General features: G+C 46.2%; 2 long non-coding RNA genes and 1 pseudogene across 2 annotated transcripts; 2 read left to right on the top strand and 1 right to left on the bottom strand.

The window, feature by feature from the left end:
• Positions 1-6,718: 6,718 nt before the first annotated feature.
• LOC103655878 (uncharacterized) lies at positions 6,719-8,430 on the bottom strand (annotated as a pseudogene).
• A 6,390-nt stretch (positions 8,431-14,820) lies between these two features.
• LOC111591324 (uncharacterized) lies at positions 14,821-15,468 on the top strand. The gene is made up of 3 exons (XR_002750491.1): positions 14,821-15,123; positions 15,211-15,295; positions 15,376-15,468. It is a non-coding gene; the product is annotated as an uncharacterized lncRNA (long non-coding RNA).
• A 7-nt stretch (positions 15,469-15,475) lies between these two features.
• On the top strand, positions 15,476-15,887 carry LOC103654537 (uncharacterized). The gene is made up of 3 exons (XR_566162.2): positions 15,476-15,500; positions 15,592-15,663; positions 15,763-15,887. It is a non-coding gene; the product is annotated as an uncharacterized lncRNA (long non-coding RNA).
• The last annotated feature ends 4,547 nt before the right edge of the window (positions 15,888-20,434 follow it).

Raw genomic sequence — 20,434 nt, 5'->3', positions numbered from 1 at the left:
CTGGCCCGGAGCTGCAACGGTCATCTGCGCCAGAAAAGGAAGGAGATCGGCACCGGACCGTCTACAGTGATTGTCCGGTGGCGCACCGGACTGTCCGGTGCTCCACTCGACAGAAGGCAAGGATGGCCTTCCTGGTTGGCCTCCAACGGCTCCTAGCTACCTTGGGGCTATAAAAGGGACCCCTAGGCGCATGGAGGAGAAGCACAAGCATTCACTAAGCATTCTAAGGCATCCAGACTCTGCTCCTGCGCATTCGCTTTGTTGTGTTAGAGATTTGAGCTCCATTCGAGTCGAGAACTCCCTGTGTGTCATTTGAGCTCAAGTCTTCACTTGTGTGCGTTGATGTGCTGCGTTTTTTGAGTCTTGTGTGCGTTGCTCTTCCCAACCTCACTCTTGTGCGTTCTTTGTGATCAATCTTGTAAGGGCGAGAGGCTCCAACTTGTGGAGATTCCTCGCAAACGGGAAAAGGATATAAGGAAGAAAAGCCGTGGTATTCAAGTTGATCATTGGGTCACTTGAAAGGGGTTGAGTGCAACCCTCGTCCATTGGGACGCCACAACGTGGAAGTAGGCAAGTGTTACTTGGCCGAACCACGGGATAAAATCGCGTGTCTCTTGTGATTGCTCTCTCTTTGATTGTCTGTGTTCGCAAGAGCTAGTCTCATTGACTTGATTAATCCGCACTAATATCTTTATAATCAAGTTTGTTGGAATTTAGTGTTGAATTTTACAGAATCACCTATTTACCCCCCTCTAGGTGCTCTCAGAAACCTCGGACTGCTCGTTGCCTATGCAAAGCAATCATTCATTCAACACATTTGGGAAATGACGAAAGAACAGTACGCCAAACATATGCAACAGAGTAAACACAAGTTCAATAGAAAAGTATAAACACAAAAGTGAAATCTAGGTTCTAGGATAGATTCATATACCTAGAGGTCTGTGGTTTTCCAACTACTGTCTATCTCAGTGGATTACATTACTTAACTATGTCTATCTTAATGAATTACTTACTTAATTAAAGTTATTACAGAGATGAGATCATATATTACATGGGATTAATTTCACAAAGTTAACCACTTAACTATTCATTAGGGTTTCACTTTTATTGTCTCTTTAATAAATATTCCATCACTTTAAATTAACCTAGAGTCTAGCCATAAAATTAAGACATGCAAACAGTGAATAATTATAATTTAAACTGATAGAGAATAACATTATGAACATTTTTCCATTTGAACCACCCAATTTGGAGTTTATATGCAAAAGATATGAAATTCACAATGTTTAGAATTAAAAAACACTAAATTAGACCCATTTCTATGATTAAAATAATGACCAGGGGCTTCTATGCAAGAAACCAGGGGCCTCAGCGCAAGAACACAGGACCGTGAGTTTTTTTCTAAGAAACCGAGGGGTCTTTTAACAAGTTTTCCAAACGAACGAGTATCAGGTGTTCTCGGCCATCCGATCACAGATCAACGAACAAGATTAGACCTGAGCGTGAGCACGCGCATGGGCGATGGTGAGCGTTGACAAGCGGGCCAGGGTGGTCAGCGACTGGGGGAAAGGTGGGCTAGCTGATCGGTCGGGCCTAGCATCAGTGGGCACAGGCAACCGACGGGTGGGCACCCAGTGGCAGGGCGTGCTCACGCGAAGCAGTATCCAGAGATCTAGACCGCTAGATCGAGACTGAACGGTTAAGATGAGGCACCCAGGGGTTAACAACGCGGCGACCTGTGTTATTCCTGTCCACAGCGGTGGGGTCGCTGGAGATAGGGCAGACGCGGCCTCCGGGGGTCTGGCGTCACCGGGGTTGGCCAGGACTGGTGAGGAGGGTTCGGCGAACTCACTGCAGTTCTCCAACCGCTAGAACTAGACCGGGGACGACGAAACGGCGAAGGGAGCACTCTGGACGGGTCAGGAGCAATTCCGGCTATGAGGAAGGGAAATCGGGCGCGCTAAGGCCAGGGCTAGCTCCAGCGAGGGAGGGGGGATGCTACAGACCAAAGCAGGGGCTAGAGACGGGGCTGAATCGACTGGTCGTCGCGCGGGCATGGCGAACCGGCACGGCCGAGCTCCGACGAGCACAAAACAACTAAGGCAGGGTAGAATTATGGTAACCGGAGCACGAGAGCGGGCTTCTCACCTCGGGACGGCGCTCGAGAAGGATTGGCGCGAAGTTTGGCACTCTGGACGACCGGCACGACGGGTGCTTTACTCCGGCGAGCATGGGCATCGACGGCAGAGCGCGAGAGAGGACGAGCGTGTGAAATGAGACAGGGGAGAGAGAGTGGGTGCGGGCGGGGCTCAAAAGGGAGCTGGGGGCATGGGCAGGCGACATGGCCGTGGATCTTGGGTTGTGTGTGTGCCGGTTAGCGGTGGTTCGCGGGGACGGCGGAGCTGACAGGGGAGGCCCACGACGTAGAGGCACGGGTGCGCGCGGGGGGGAACTGTTTGGCGCTGATGGGCCGAGCCCATGATGCAGAGAGAGCGGGGCACAGACATGAGGGGAAACAACGCCGACATGACGACCCCACCGGGCAGAGGGACAGGGGACGGGAGAACGCTGGCTGGCGCTGACAGGCGGGGTCCACCCTGTCAGAGGGAGGGTGTGGGCGTGCGCGGGGGCGCGGAGCTGGGACAAGCTAGGCTGAAATGTTTTTTCCTTTTTCTTTTGAATTTATAATTCCTTTTCTTTTTATTTTCTCTATGGAATTCAAATCAAATCAAATCACAATTTCAAATTCAAATATTTCAAACATGTGCATCAACCAAAAACAAAGTTTGAGCTTAGCATGATGCAAACATTCATATCTCCTCTAGGTTTTAATATTCTAAAGAAAATAATACATATCCCACATAAGCAACCCAAAATTCTATTAAAAAAGAAGGGAGAGGGAAATCTATAGAGGTGAGAAAAGGAGTAACACCTGAATTTGGTAGGTATTAGAGAATAAATTTTATACCCCCAAATTCAGGGTGTTACAAACCTATCCCTCTTAAAAAGAATCTCGCCCTCGAGATTCAGGGTTGGCTAGCAAAGAGCTTGGGATATTTGGCTTTCAGATCATCTTCTCTTTCCCAAGTTGCTTCTTCCTCTGAATGGTGGCCCCAATTGACTTTGCACATTCTGATGGTGCTTCTTTGAGTGATTATGTTTGTTGTCTCCAGAATTTGAGTTGGCTTTTCGATATATGTTAGGTCTTCTTGAACGTCAAGATTCCCGGTTGGCAATTGCCCTTCTGGCACTCACAAACACTTCTTTAGCTGAGACACGTAGAACACATCATGTAAAAGGGAAATGGCATTAAAACTCATTTCTTATATTTTTGGTGCTTGATGACCATCACGACCATTCAGGCTGACCAGTTTGCCTAGTCTCTAATTCACAAGTTCATAAGATCAACAGTTCAGTTTCTAAGTCAGAAACAGCTCAGTTCCAACCAAATAGGGGTAATACATGGAATAGATGAACTACCAATAATTCTACTATTTGGACAAATTCTAAATACCCCGAGGAACCTTTTGAACACGTCTAGAAAGGTTGGAAAGCTCGAAATCAACATATCACTATTGTGGAGCTAGTATTGGGCAAAAAAAGATATATGAGTGAGAATCAAAATGCAAAGAGGATTGGACTAAGGAAATAAGGATGCAACACCTCAATAGAAGACATAAAAAGAAGCAAAAAGGTCCAAGACTCAAGATCAAAAGAAGCCCAAAAGAGTCAGCAAAGAAATCCAATAATAGGGCAAGACAGGCTTGCTCTAGCCTGCGGCGCACCGGACAGTGTCCGGTGCCTAGGCTGGCGCACCCCATGAACTGGTCGCTCTCGGGAAAACGAAGGGCTATGTGGCTAAAATTCATCGGACTGTCTGGTGTGCATCGGACTGTCCGGTGAGCCTAGGGTCAACGGTCATCTTCACCAACGGTCGACTGCTACACGATCAGAAAGGACAGAGGGACATAAGGCGTCAGAGAAAGCCAGTCGCACCAGACTGTCTGGTGTGCCACCGGACTGTCCGGTGCAGCACAGGGACAGGCAGATCCAATGGGCGATTGTTGTAAACCCTAACGGCTAGCTGACGTGGCAGGCTCCGGACAGTGAAGTGCTCCCATCGATAGAAAGCTGTTGCTTTCTGTCCAACGGCTATATGAGAGTTGGGGCCTATAAATACCACCCCAACCGGCCATTTCAAGGAATGGGAGCCCAAGCAACATATCAAGGCATATAGTAGACATATCCAAGCCCTCCCAACCACCTCCATTCATTGATCTATCTCATACACAAGAGTTGGGCAACATCAAAGCCTCAAAAGTGCCACAAAAGAGAGACAAGCAAAAGAGAGCTACTCGTGTGAGTTTAGCGATAGTGCCTTGTGAGAATCATTGAGACCAAGTGTTTGCTACATCTTATGATCATTTGATCATGGAGTTTTGACTCCCATTCATCTTCCTCCAAACCTTTTGGAGACTTGTAAAGCTAGCAAGAGACACCTAAGTGTGTGGTGGTCCTTGCGGGGTCTTAGTGATCCTTGAGATTAAGAAGAAGCACTCGCCGGTCTTGGTGATTGGAGGAGAGAGGGAAAGGGTTGAAAAAGACTCGTCCTTAGTGGACTCCTCAGTGGGGATTAGGTTCTTGGTGAACCGAACCTTGGTAAAAACAAATCACTCGTGTCACTTATGTTTATTGCTTGTGATTTGTTTGTCTTCTCCCTCTTTAAGTTCTCTTGCACTATTCTTTGTTGATATCACTTCGTGTTGCCTCAAGTTAAATTATCATATTTAGAAGCAACACCTTGCAAGAAAGAACTTGTGTTATTTCTCTTCTTATCTAAGCCCTCTTGCATTATTCTCCATAAACAATTTAGTTGTGTTGCTTTGTATTAATTCTGCATTCTTTTAAAGCGATACTCTTTGCAAAGGACTTAGTTTTATACTCCGATAATTGCACATCTTGTTCTAACCACTAATCAAGGGATCAAGACTGGGTTGGCGGTGGTCTAGCTCCGGCAAAGGGGTCTCGGAGATCGGGGAGGTCCTGGCGAACCCGTCGATGGTCAGATGGCGGTTGGAGGTGGTCGGAGTGGCTCTAGCCACGCGCAGGGGCGGAAGAGCTCGTTGGCGGCGAGGAGTCCGGTCTACACAGGGTGGTTTAGCTTGATGGAGGACTCAGGGAGGTTCACTGGACGTCGTGGAAGCTGTGTGCGCAAGGAATTTGACAGTGGTGCAACGATTCACCTGATCCACGTGCTCCGGTGGGTGGCGGATTCCGGCGAGGATGATCCGACGCTTCCTATGAGGTCGTGCTCGGTCCGGGGGCTTGGGAAGCTTCACGAAACAATGGTGAGGCTAGCCGAGCGGTTGGCGTAGGCAAGGGACGGCTGGGGTGAGCTGGTCGTGGTGGCCGAAGTTCGGGTGGCTCGGGCGGGCGGCGCAGTGCTCGCCGAAGCTGGGAACTTGGTCGGGACCGTGAAGCGGGGTGCAGAGTGGAGTGCTGCGTACCCAGGAGGGCTTTATAGGCGCGGGCGGGCGCAGGCGAGCGGTCGGTCTGACAAGCGCTCGGGGCATGCGCGGAGGAGCGCCACTGCGCGCTTAAGCCCCATTGGCACGGCGTCGAGCACCCGTTGGCTCCAGATCTTCGCGATTTTGGGCAAGATCCTGTTGTAAGATTTCTTCTCCGACTACCCTCTGTCGTTTGTGTGTGGAGGTCGAGGTGTTTCTTAGGCTATGCAGTGAGTAGTCATGTCCCAAAGATTGGTCTGTCTGACAGCCCCAATCCGAGAGTAAAGGCATGCCAACCTGTGTCAAATGGATTTGGTTTGACCCCAAGTTTCTCCAGGGTGTTCTAATGGTATTTTGGCGCCATTTTGTCAATTGGGCCGAGTGGTTTTAAGTTAGGGATCAGGGTGAACGTGCTCGAGTTTGGTGAGGGGGCTGAATTTCAGGAATCTGAAATTCTGATTTCTATAGAAAGCCCCATTTGAGTGGCTTGTTTGGAGATTTTTGCAAAACCCTTTTGGGTAAACCCCTTTACTATTTTTTGTAGGTTATTAAGTGTATCACAACTTTTATAATTGGCCCAAGTCATGATAATGTGATCTTCTTGGTATTTTTATTGAGTTTCTTTTTTTAGTGTTACATTGCTCTAAAGAGAGGATTTGTAGGGTTTTGGCATTTCACCTTCTTTAAGCCTCATATGATTAGGGTATGATTTCTAGGGTGGATAAGACTTGATCAAGGTTTGGCTCCTCAAGTTTGGTGCCTTATGCTCAACTAACCACATGTGATAACATGTCACAAGTGTGGGTACTGGGGAGAAATCCTGATTAACACCCGGGGTGTGACATGTACAGTTCGCCGAGTTTTTTTTACCGAGTGTCACACTGGGTAAAGTCTTTGTCGAGTGCGTCAAACACTTGTCAAAGAAGCTGTGTTTCCGGTATTGAAACTAGTACTGTTGGTCAAGCATATCTATTGGCCATAAAAACCGACCCTTTTCTTGCTCAAGCATCCTATATATATAGCAGCAGGCCGGATCATGGAAAGGCGGATCATTGCATCTTCATGTCGATGGCAGTTCACCCTTTGCAAGTTGCAAGATCTGAAAAGATACACCAGAGTAAACATATTATGACCATGCATGCATTCTACAAATATTTGGTATATATATGTAGAGAATACATGGGCACACATGCAAAGCTACTACTATACCTTTAGCTTGGGGCGTAGAATCTCAGGTAAGGTAAGGTGTAATCAAAGTGGCCGCTCTTTCTTTTGCTAAACTTGCTCATTTTCTTTGACTTGACGTCAAGCATGAAGATTGTATTAGATACGTTAACGAGAAGAGTGTTTGTGCCCTCCGCGGAGCCAACCACTCGATAGTGCATGTTTGGCATACGTCTTGGGAGCAACGTCTCAAGCTCGATGACCCTGCTCCACCCAGCATCCACCATCGTCGTCATGTCGTGACCATAAATGGATGCGATTTTTGGGCAGGGCGGCGAGTCCAAGGCCGCCGTCCTCCGCCGTCATGAGAGCTGCGTTGAACATAGCTGGCGGCATGTTGATCTCAGATAGCCAGTGCCTACCCAGGTCATACCTGAGGATATAGATGGCCAAACGGGCCGTGCTAAATGGGCCGGCACTAAGCACGGCACGGCCCATAGTGCTTCGGCACGACACGGGCACGATTCATATAGTGCCAGTGCCGGCACGACACGAGTCTAGTGCCGTGCTTGGGCCGCCACCCCGGCACGATGGGCTGGCACGAGCACGACACGATTAATTGGCCGGCACGGTTAGGCACGACTTAGACCAACATGTGGTTTATAAATGTGATTGTGATATGTGTATGTGGTTGTACATTGTTATTTGTTGTGATTTACACATAATGAATTCACTTTATAATGATATAAATATTCGAGTTTTAAAATCATATATATAATCTTAAAGATCTTCTATATTTTTTTATCTTTTAAAATAAAATAGTGCCTGGGCTGGCACGGGCACTATTAGATATTAGTGCCGTATAGTGCCGGCACGGCACGATTAGGCACTATAGTGTAGTGCCTGGGCCGCTGGTTAGGCACTAGTGCCGGCACGGCACGACACGATTACTAATAGTGCCTAATAGTGTCGTGCCTAATAGTGCTTAGTGCCGTGCCGGGCCGAGCGGCTCGTTTGGCCATCTATACCTGAGGATGCTTTGGTCATCTTGGAAGAGGAAGTATAAGACATGACCAACAAGAAGGCTGTGTTTGCCATGGTCTCTCAAGCAGTAGTAGTTGACGGCGTGGTTGTCATGGTTGGGCGCGGGAGCACTCCACGCGCCGGTCAGCGACGAGTAGCTGGTCGCACAGGCGAATACAGGGCTCCGAAGGTTGGTCTCCACGCAGACCACGCGGAACGGACCGGCGGCCTGGCAGTCGAGGTGGTCGCAGCCGTCGTCCTTGGCACACAGCACAGCCCCGGTGCAGCACCACACGGACAAGTAGGACGGGTAACTAGCGCGGGGCATGCTCAGGTGCTGCTGGCTGCCGGTGAGGGGGTCCCAGACGATGAAACCCCTCCTTGACCAGTCGTCCTCGTAGTGGATCAGCACGCGGCCGTGGCGGCAGTCGATGGCTGACCAGCGTCTGTGGCTGTGGCTGTGGTCGACCGCGGGCGTGCGGACGGGCGAGGCGGTGGAGGTCGCGGGGACGAACTGCATGGCGTCGTTGCCGTAGCAGCGGTTGACCGGGAAGTAGCCCGGCGGCGGCGGCGCGCCGTGGAACCCGCGGCAGCGGCGCAGGAAGCAGTCGTGGTCGGAGAGGACGCGGCGCCACGACTTGCAGACGAGGCTAGCGCGCGCTAGGTGCACGGGCTCGTCTTGGGGAAGGCGCACCAGGATCTCTTCGACGAGGTGGTCCGGCAGCCAAGACGCCATGATGTTTGGATCTGGATGCTATGGCTATGACCAGTAGATGGATCTGGATGCTATGGCACCAGGATCTACTCGCTATTTGAACGAGTAGATGGATGCTATCTATACGTTCCAACGTCTGGAAAACGGACTCTCTATTTGATCGGAGTCGTACTCGCTGCCCGGCCCGCACGCTTCGCTCGGAGGAGGTTGAGAGATGGCCGGCGCCGCCGGTAAAGTGGCCGTTCTCTTGAGAGATGGATCCGCGATTTTGGCACGGCAGTAACGGCCTTCGCTCTCGCAGGAGGACGAATTGGGATGCCCTGCTCTCTCGTTTCCGGGGACGTCGACCGGCTGGCTCCGAATCCTTGCTGCTGAGGAAAATGTGCGAGTTTGGACTTTGGAGTTTTTAGATGCCACATCAGTTTCAGATTTGAGGTTCAACTTGATGCTGAGGAAATGAGATGCTTCAAAATACGCCACCAGAATTTAACCTAAACATTTTATTTATTTTTTTAGCCACGGATCAAGTCAATAAACCATATGAGTTCTCTATTTCCACTATTTTATATTTTTGGACAATAAATAGTATTTTATAATTATTTACCTCACTTTTTTAACAAACATTCAAGTTTGACATTGTTATAGAGTTTCACTTTATTACTATCACCGTGACATGTGCAAACTTTTAACTTTTTTGCAAACAAAATCTTCCATACCCTAAAAATGCTTGTGCTGATTAAATGATATGTTTAATGATGAATTAATGCTAGTGCTCACCGTCAGACTATCCGCTCTCATATCACTTTAAATTTGTACTCTAAAAAAGATATTCTATCGTGGTCAATAAAAATATCTACCCTATACTATAGTCCTTCGCAGTCATGTTTACTATATATCTCAAACATATATCAACAACTACCATGTATTATATTATTTCTTTTCACCTCACTCCACAAATCTACCGCGTACTACCAGTTCAGAGACGAGAGATGTTTGGAGTGAGACAGCGCTGTAAATGGAGTTTTCTCATTACCGCTCTATGTTTAGAGTCGTTCGCAAGGTGCCCCGTTCAATACTAGATATCTAGTAGTGTTATAGCGTTCGGTTTACAGCACCTCACCACGGACAGCCTTACGCTCTCCGGTCGGAAGAGACCACGCTCCATGCCGACGCGAGAATATAGCGTGCCACATCATATAAATAGCAAGTAGTGTGGTTCTTGCACTACCAGAAAATTAGACTTCCACCGGTCAACATTTGTTTCGGTTGTTTTAAAACCGGTATTGATACACGCATCAATACCGGTCTTCAATATCCAGCTCGTATGGATGCACTAGGAATCGTTACAGCTAATCCAATCTATACTACCTATTAAGGCTCTAAGGGGTAGGCTGCCTCCCCTGGTTCTGCCTTCCATAAATCTACGCCGTCCATCTATATCATCAAATCTACACCGTCCGTCCGTGCGCTTCGTCGCCCCGCCTGATCCGCCAACATCCCACGTCCGTTCGTGCGCCCCGACCCCCCGCCTCACCGGCTCACCCGCCCCCGCTCAAACCGCGCTCGCTCGCCCACCCTGCAACCCTAGCCTCCGCTCCCCTCTTCCTCGACACCACGCACACGGGCGCGGGCGTGGAGACCGACCACCACGGCACCACCTCCTCCTCCGGTTGCCTCCGACCTCGCCATCCCTCTGTCCTCATCCCCGCGCCCCCGCCCACGCTCGCCCGTGATCCTCGCAAACAACGCTTGGACGCGCCGGTGAGGTGGACGAGAGGCGGAGTCGGCGGCGGCGGCGATGGCGGGCGGCGGCGGGGAGCGAGACGCGGACGAGGAGACGTGGAACCAGATGATGCAGAACCTATTCGGAGACCAGTCGGAGGACGAGGACGATGCGGACGACGACGTCGTCGATGAGGACGACGGCCAGCAGCAACAGCTGCAGTCACCCCCGCACCACCACCACGAGATAGAGGACGACGCCGATGAAGATGGCGACGACGCCCGCAGCGACGCGCCTGCCCACCACGGCGGATACCACTCGGTAAGCCTGCCCGTCTCCTTCCCCGCCGCGATTCCGATTCGCCTCGACAGCTTTGCTGTTCCCCGTCGAACCTGCCTGGGGCTGGGCAGGGCTTAGGTTTTCGGATTCGTTCGTGGGACTCGGGGATGCAGTTTTTTTTTGTACGGGGAGTTGTACAGTCGGTGCGGAATTGTTAGAATTATGCTGAGATTTGGAGACGCGCTTGATTTTGTTTTATTGTGTACATGCAGAGAGAGGTTGATGAATCCATGAATTTGTTTGCCTTATATTGACTCCAAGTCCAGTCCTCTGTTCTACTAAACCCAAACACTAGAAAAAAAATTGGAGTTTCAGGTTCACAAGGTCTAGACACGTGCTTCATTGCATTTACAGGAGTATAGCACATGTTTTCTCTGTCATGTTTTGCTTTACAAGTTTCATTGCTACTCAGTTGGGTTTAGGAAAACTGTAGTTTAGTTGATTTCTGCAAACGCACCAACCTGTGAGTTACTAAACTGTAAATCTATTTACATTTTTGGGAAATTTTGAGCGATATCAATTGATCTTAACAACACCGGACCTATTCTGCTGAGAATTTGGGCCACCGTGCTGTTCCCCGTCCTCATCCGCGCGCCCCCGCCCACGCTCGCCCGTGATCTCCGCCGCCGCGTCTTCACCACCCTCACTCGTGATCTCCGCCGCCGTCCGCACTTGGGTCAGGTCAGATCTGCGTTTGGTGGCCATCCCCATCTTCATCCTCTTCCGCGCGCCCACGCCCACTCTTCATCCTATTTCCGACATGGGGGAGGACGACAAGGTCATCGTCGAGCGTTGTGCCAGGGAACGGAGTCGCCCACCGACAGCTCCTCACCACCGACAGGAAGCAGCTCGTGGAGATGCTCAAGCGGTCACCCTATTTCCTCTCCACCCACGTCCACCTCTAGGTCCGCGCGGGCGACCAATCCAACGAGGCACCGTTCTCCCCATCAAGGTAACCTAGATTTTCTCCTATTCCCACCAAATACTGCATCGGTTACCTACATCGCACATGGAAATAGGAGCAACTTCTTTGGGTTTGGTCGGCTGAGAGCTGGTGGTGTGCTAACCTTGTGTAGTCATGATTTCTGATGATGAGAGACACTGATGAAATATTCGACAAAAAGTTGTACTCATTTTCTACTGTCATCATCTCATTAAGGTGATTGCAATGTACAGGGTTTCATGACAAATGCTGTGAAAAGACAGATGAGACTTCAATATCTTCTGCTCAGCTAAGCCCGCTTGGTACATATTCACTACGCCTTTTAATTTTAATGATATACATTGCTTACAGATACATTGCTTACAGATACATTGCTTACATATCTAATGTCTTTTATGGGACATCTTAGCCACTACGACCAAGACGACCCTAACCTCACAATGACGTGTTGTTGTTCTAAAAAATGCATCCAAAACAGTTTCTTCTTTATAGTTTGTAGACATTAGGTGGCTATACACTTTCTGTCTTGATTATACAATGAAGCCTTTAGCCAATCTTATGGTACTTGGGAGACTAATAAAAGGTGGCTATGTTTTATGTAGATAAAACATAGTACCAAACATTAATGGCTTCAAGGCTAGCAAATGTTCGAGGACACTTGATCTGCACCAATGAGGTACAACCTTGCACTTTCCAAGTATGGATCAATATTTCATTCAGCAATTAAATAGCATGAATGTGTAGTTGACATTTTTTCTCCTTTTATTAGTCTCATGAACTCTCAATTCTTATTAGTGGTACTTGTGAGTGAAGTGCCTCCCTTCGTTTATATTTGCGGAGCAAGTTAAATCCCACGATTTTTTGTTGACGCAGGTTCCTGGATCTGAACAAGCCTAGCACAAAAATTAGGAAAATAACAAAGCACGGTTTGGATCTTGAATCGAGAGTCAAGACACACATAACAAACCTCGATATAAAATAACACAAAACACACCCACATATCTGGAATAGAACCTCAGGGCACCTAAACCTTTCTGCACTGATTGTGATAACCTGGCCATCGGGCAGCTCGTAGCTCTTCTCAACACTGGAGATGGTCCTGGCAGTCTCCAGCTCCTGTTCATAATCAAGGGCACTGCAGGCAAGTTTTTCCTTGCTGTCCCTGAGGTTCATGATTAAGAAACTGGACTTGACTTTGTGTTAAAAAAACTGATACTTGACTCATGCGTGTATAAGCTGTCAAGCAATTCGCAGAGACAGCCAGACTTTGGTGCTAGCTGATAGTCGATCCTGGGACCTGTGGGTTATGGGCCCACCACGCTTCCATGAAGCCACTTTGCTGTTTACGTCCATTTTATCTAGCAGTGTTTATATCATAAACACAAACAAAAGATAAAACCGCGAACAAATAGATTAGAACAAGCATGAGAGAGCGCAAGAAATTAATACTCAGTATACATAATGTTCGAACTAAGGGGGTCTAAATTTCCAGGCCCAAGTTTTTGTTTTTTGATGGTAGTCTGCTGGCAGAGTAGCATCATTATGCTCCAGTTTAATTACCATGCATCCTATAATAGTAAGAAGTAATAAACTTATCTGAAAGTAGCAGTGACACCTCCTCTAATATTTGGCTATTCCCTATTCTCTGAGAGTAGCAGAACTGTACAGATTATTTAACTTGATGCAGAGATATGAACGGCTCCTCTAATACTGCTGCATCATAGGAGTTTGTGTTTGCAAACCATTTTTTAAAAATAAAAACAGTAGTAATCTAGGAATAATTCATGATGCACACTAGGTCACCAGCAAAAAAAAAGGATTCTTCACTCTACCCATGTTTGGATCCTTAATCGAGAGTCAAGACACACACAACAAACCTCGATATAAAATAACACAAAACACACACATGTCAAAGTGATATATAACCAACCTGACAATATACAACCTCAGCTAGATTACCTCCGCTGCGGAAGCAACGATTCTGTTTGTCCGCTTTCACTGCTCAGACTGTGACGTTACCAAGCCCAAGTTTCTGATGGTAGTCTGCTGGCAGAGTATCATTATGCTTCAGTTTAAACTACCATGCACCCTGAAATAGTGAGAAGTAAACTAATGAGTCCTTGGACTGACAAGCCAATCAGAAAACTATATAAGGATACATTATATCCTCAGATTACTGTTATAAGTACTGCTGTTTGGTGATTTGACCAAACACATGACAGAACACTCCTCTGATAGTTGGCTGTTCTCTGAACGTAACCTCCTCTAATATTGCATTATAGGATGTTACGTGTTTTCTCGCCCAGCAGAAGAAGAAAATAATGCAAAAAAAAATACTTGTCTGAGCAGAATACTTGATTGGCCGTAAATTCATTATGTTCATAAGACACGCAGTAGGATTACAGGACTACACGTACGCCGGTAGCTTTTGCTCGTTATGCTGGATAAATTTACAGCATACCAGACCACCTATCCGAATCCCAGAGCCGAGGCGAGCATGACAAAAACAGCCGCCCGATGTACCCAGTGCCGCCCACCACCAGCACCCGGCTCTTCTCCATGGCTCTGGCTCGCGAGAGGACGACTGATGGATTGGGACGATTGAGGGTGCGGCAGCAAATAAGAGCGCATCATCAGCGCGGCCCGAGGCGGATTGCGGAGGGCGGGCGGGGATTACGGCGTTCGCGGCGGGGGAAATTATCAATCTACCTTGTTTGGTTTATTTGGAATGGCTAAAAACTCACCACTATATTAGGTCTGTTCTTTTCAACTGCCAGTAAGGTTTTAGGCATTGTGTCATCAAATGTATTTAGTATGAGCTGCAGACGCCGTACTTAAGCACCTACTGGGCAATACAAATCCGTCATACGCTATCATGCATGCCATCCACCTCTGCATGAGCTGCATACTGGTGAACTACAAGCCTTAATCACAGTCACACCTACAGTCCAAAATAAGTGCTCAACCAAACAACCCACACTGCTCCTATGCCGTGCTATATCAATGCATTGGACTATTTTACAATTTAGTTTAAAATATTTTCAACTGGTAATAGGTTTTGATGGAGCCAACCGTATTGAACCGTGAAAGAGTTGCATTGGACAAGAAAAACAGGATGCCTGAGTAAGTTATATTATAAACAATATTTAACACAAGATTTCGCTATCAAATCTATGAACGTTATTTAATTGCATGTGTAATATAGCTTCAGGTTGTTCGATGACTATAGCGATGAAGATTTTTATGGGGTACAACGGAAGTATAGTATTGTCGCTCGAGTTGAAGTTAAATTCCCGATTGAACCACGTTATCGTGACAGGCAACATTACATTTTATCTGACATCAATGTAAGACAACCCCTCTCTAGGTATCATTTACATAACTATATATAATGTTCTTACCACAATCTATTTTGTGCTGAAATCAAATTAGGGAGCCAAGATCGAGGCCATTGCAAATCGGTATGAGATAGTCAAATACTTCAACAGTTTGCTCCATGAAAAGCATGTCTACAAGATGCACAACGTATGGTTTGGTCTTAATCCGGGTGCATTTAATTTTCGACATCTAAATGGTACCATGGAGTTGTATTTCACCCACCAAACTGTCGTAGAGCCATACGCTGTCCCAGTTCAAATGCCGCCATTTCCAAAACATATATTCTTGAACCTTGATGATATTGCCGAGCTGCCAAACAGGACTTTAGTTGGTAAGAATATATCGATCTAATAAGCCTATTAAAAATTCCTTTACACAAAATTGAGTATTAATCCATATTAAATTGTGCTTTTTGTAGACATTATGGCTATTGTAGTCCACTTGGATACAATCCATCGCACAATGTGGGGTACATTCAGGAAGATTGTTATAATGGATGCTAGGTATATTACATTAATATATTACCAATATGATGTTAAATCTATTAGTACTAATCTATTCTTCACAAAATCAATGTCACAAGGTGGTCTTTACATACCATTAAAGTTTGGGGCGATTTACTAAACAAAAATGCACTACGCTGGGCGTTGGCTAATGAGAATTATAGCATCATAATTAGGACCATGTTTCGGCGGTTCAGAAAACAAGGTACAACATATGTTTACGCCTTGCAAACACATTATTCACTAATTTTTCTTTTATAATGATTAATATTGAATATTTAAATTTGCTATTCTAGAGTGTCTCGAATCAACTGACCATACAACAATACACTTCAAACCGTTCCATCACAACACCCATTATTTTGAACGTAAGTATTTTATAAGATTACATACATCAAAATTATGTACTTGTTTTCATTATATTGTGAACTGAGTATACATGTGATTAAATGTTGCACTCATTGCAGCAATTCAAAAGGCTTTGGTGGCGCGAAACGATCGTCAGTTTGCTGTTAGATATCTTGACGAACAAAGGCGTAGATAGAGTCTGTAACTTTTGCAGATCTGAATTTTATGATGGAATACATGTACTTTTATTGATGCACCTTACATGTGTCAAGTTTTGTAAAACATTTTGTTCTACTGTGACATATCAATGAATAAGTGGAACATCAAATCGTTTAGCCCGTACGTTTTCCATTTAGAACACTAATATTGGTTTAATGTTGTGTCATTTTGACATTAAATTAGTAACTTCGCTCGTGAAATTATGTCAAATATACAGATCAAATCCAGAACAACTTTAATGTACATTCGGTATACCGAAGCCCATCTATAGGAGCTAGGCGTGCACCAGGAAGATATTCCACATCATCAGAGTTATGAAAACAATTACTTAGCGCGGCACCCATATCTATCTATGCAGTTCAAACTTGAAATATAATACAATATCTTATACAGACACCAAAATCGTTCTCCTATCAACTCTCTCTACATCTTATCTCTTTATTCTTGGTTATGATGCTTGTTTCTATAACCTCTATTACCAAGGGCATCTTTTTTGATCTTCTATTCGCTTCGTTTATTGCAGTCATATCATTTCACCCTTGGTTCTTGCAGTATTATTTTTATGCTCATGTTTTCTCGGGTACTGTTCTTGTTATAGATCAGATGGGACATAATGCCGGTCGCAAACCATTCACAGACATCTCTAGCAATATCATTAGAGGTAAAGGTCAATACACAAACTAACCATACATCGTCGAAACGTAGTAAGTAGGGAACACTAATACACTAACTTACATTATAGGTGATCAAAATGAATTGCTCGGACCAATGGTCGATGCTAAGGAGCGTAAGAGGAAACGGGATAGGGAAAGATATGCAGCGATGTCCGTTGAACAAAAAAACGAGAAGAATAGGAAGCGTCGTGAAGCACGTCAACAAAACAAGGGACACAATGTGATGCCCAATGTGTCAGGAGGTGATGAACAACATCCACTTTTGATTATTAAATCTGCGCATAAACCTACAAATGGAAAGTAATTGTGTTCATATTTTATAGGTGACCAAAATGAACAGCTTAGGTTGTATAATCAGACACCAAGGCGGAAAGAGGGAAAGTTAGAGTACATAAGAAAACGTAGAGCACTGCAAGCAAGCACTTTGAATCAGGGGTCCATCGCCATGGAGGTCCCAACATATACCTCTGAGGTTGTACACCCTACAGCAGATGTATCAGAACCTGATTCATCCTCTGATAACGCATGCGACTGGGTTATCCCTGAATACACCAGTACACCTTTCATGCCAGCTTCAACAAAAACTGAGGATGTCGATTCACCCGATATGTCTACTGGGCCACTAAGACGTAAACATCATGTTCTGCCTGGTGAAAGACAAGCTATCTTAGCCCGTCAAAACAAGAAATTTGAAGCAAACATTGCACGTAACATGACTACTTTGACTGAGGATACTATCAGTGACGTCGGACAAATGGATGATTCGACACAACCCGGTTCAACTATAGAGATCAACAACACTGGTAATTATACTAACCAGTTTTAAATGGATCTTGCACGACGACGATAAAATGTAGTCCGACTAAACGTGTGTTTCCATCAGTACAATATAGGAATACACGCCAAAGTGCGATCGTGGCAACACATGGGATTGCAAACATGGTCCAACCAAGCAGTGGGTTGGAGCAAAGCCCGTCAATCCCAAGGATCATTTCCAATGGTAATTGTTAAAAATCTTTATTGAGGTTATATATTTTCTCAACCCTGAATGCCCTGTCTTTTACTTGGATTGTATTTTCACGATCCAGTTGATGACGATGATGAGGGTGTCATATTCGGAGAGGATAATGATGAGAACGAGGGATATCTATTCGCTGGTAAATGTACTTATGTCAATTTCTATTACAATACCAATGCGTATATAAATTCAAATGTCTTAATCGTTCTTTTCCAAAAAAATATCAGATGAGGACACTAACGAGGACTTCGAGATAGATGGTACTCAAGATCAATCTGTTGTCACTGATATGCCTGACCCGTACGACAAGGTCTACAGTAACATCCCTGAAGAAACACATATGCTGAAGCCCGTTCCCGACTGTGGTTATTGCACTGCGAAGAAGTTTGAGTATGAGCCGCCTGGGTTTTGCTGTCGAGGTGGGAAGGTTGAGCTAGCCCCACTAGAGACCCCTCCCCAGCTCAGGCGGTTGTGGGATAGTGCAGACTCTGATGCTAAGCACTTTCGTGATAACATCAGGTTTTTTAATGGCCATTTTTCTTTCACTTCCCTGTACTGTTGCCTCGACAGTATGACAACTAATATGAGGGATTCTGGTATTTACACATTCCGTGCACAAGGCATGATGTACCATAATATCAAGTCATTTGGTAGTGAATGTGGGGCAGAGCATAAGCACCTAGAGCTTTACTTTTACGATGATGATCCCAGTCTCGAGCATCGATACCGTAAGTGTCGTGAAGATCAGATTCAGAAAGACCAAGAGGTTATTAAACAGATAGTTGGCATACTTCGTGGAAATCCGTACTCTGAGCACCTTAGGAGCATGGGTCATGTTGAGAACCTTGCTGACTATCACATCGCATTGAACCTTGACCAGACGTTGAACCAGAAGACATATAACACACCTCTCACTTCGGAGGTGGCCGCTGTCTGGATCGAGGGGAGCGAACGGCGAGGCCAGTTCAGCAAGAGTGTTATGCTACATGGGAAGGATAGGTCAAGCCACGGCATCCGCTCATACCATGGATGCTACGATGCGCTATCATATCCACTGTTCTTCCCTAGAGGTGAACTTGGATGGCATGCAAATATCCCAAAGGTTGGTGTATCCATGGACGAAGTGGATGCATACCGGGCGACGCATAGGGCAAGTAATGCAAATGATGAAGATGCGGGTTAGTTGTTTCTTTGTAATTTCTAAGTTGTTCACATTATTAAATATGTTTTCGGCATCACTAAATAATCAATTCTTGCGTATGCAGAACCTCCTACCCATCTATGTGTGTCCGTGCGTGATTACTACTGCTACAAATTTCAGATACGTCCAGGGGTATTCAATCCAATACTTCATGGTAAACGGCTTTTCCAGCAGTTCGCGGTCGACACATACATTAAGATTGAGAGCTCCCGTTTAGATTTCATACGTAAGAACCAGGATCGGTTAAGGGCAGACCTATACCAGGGCTTGGTGGATAGCATGTTAGATGGAGATGTTAGAGGAGAGAAGGTTGGAAAGCGAACTGTGTTGTCACCGTCGTTTATTGGCGGTCCTCGTGACATGAGACGTCGATATATGGATGCTATGGCTCTGGTGCGGAAGTTTGGTAAACCAGACATCTTTCTTACCATGACATGTAACCCTAACTGGGATGAGATAAGGAGAGAGCTTCTACCTGGACAGACACCGCAAGATCGTCCGGATCTTGTAGTGCGTGTCTTTCATGCGAAACTACAGGAGCTAAAGCATAGGTTGACTAAACAGGATATTCTCGGTAAAGTCCGAGCCTACGTCTACGTCGTGGAATTTCAGAAATGAGGTTTGCCACATGCCCATTTTCTACTCATCATGCAAAGGAAGTACAAGCTCACGTGCCCTGAACAGTATGACCTTTTGATCTCAGCTGAGATCCCATCCAACAAGTACCCTGAACTGCGAAAGATGGTTATCAAGCATATGATGCATGGCCCGTGCGGGTCTCTAAACCCTAACTGCCCATGCACTAAGGGTCGTGCATCGTGCAAGAATCAATACCCACGGCATTTCTGTGAGGCAACCATGCAAGGGAAGGATTCATATCCTAATTACAGACGTCGTGACGATGGGCGTAAGGCAAATGTTCGAGGATGTGAATTGGACAATAGATGGGTTGTCCCTTACAACCCTTACCTCCTTCGGCTCTTCAACTGTCACATCAATGTTGAGGCGTGTGGGAGCATCAAGGCTGTTAAGTACCTGTTCAAGTACATATACAAAGGCCATGATCGTGCGTCGGTTGTTATGAGAGATGCGAGTAAGGAAAATGATGATGTAGATGAGATCCAGCAGTATAGAGATGCAAGGTGGGTGACTCCTCCGGAAGCCTTATGGAGGATATATGGATTTGAGCTTAGTCAGAACTCTCCATCTGTGATGCAGCTGCAACTCCATCTTCCAAACATGCACATGGTGACGTTTCACGAGCGACAAATGGTCGAGCGAGTCGTCAACCGTCCAGGTGCTGATAGGTCAATGATTACAGCATATTTTGAAGCGAATAAGCTATACGAGGAGGCTCGGGGCATCCTGTATCGTGACTTCCCTGAGTGGTACACTTGGAAGCAGGGCAAAGTGTGGCAAAGGAGGAAACGAAATACGGGTGGACAAGTCGGTAGAATCGTCTCTGCTCTACCATCTGAAGGGGAGCGCTTCTATCTTCGGCTCCTCCTAAACCATGTGACTGGTGCTACCTCCTATGTGGATCTAAGGACAGTAGACGGTGACACACTACCATCGTTTCGTGAGGCAGCACAAAGAAGGGGATTACTTGAAGCAGACAACACAATAGATGAGTGCCTCAATGAAGCTGCTCTTTACCAAATGCCATCAGCGCTACGAAG

The sequence above is a fragment of the Zea mays genome, chromosome 4 (assembly GCF_902167145.1).
Source record: "Zea mays cultivar B73 chromosome 4, Zm-B73-REFERENCE-NAM-5.0, whole genome shotgun sequence".
Classification (NCBI taxonomy): Eukaryota; Viridiplantae; Streptophyta; class Magnoliopsida; order Poales; family Poaceae; genus Zea; species Zea mays.
Note: the sequence above shows the minus strand (reverse complement) of the source record. Positions and strands in the feature narration are given on the sequence as shown.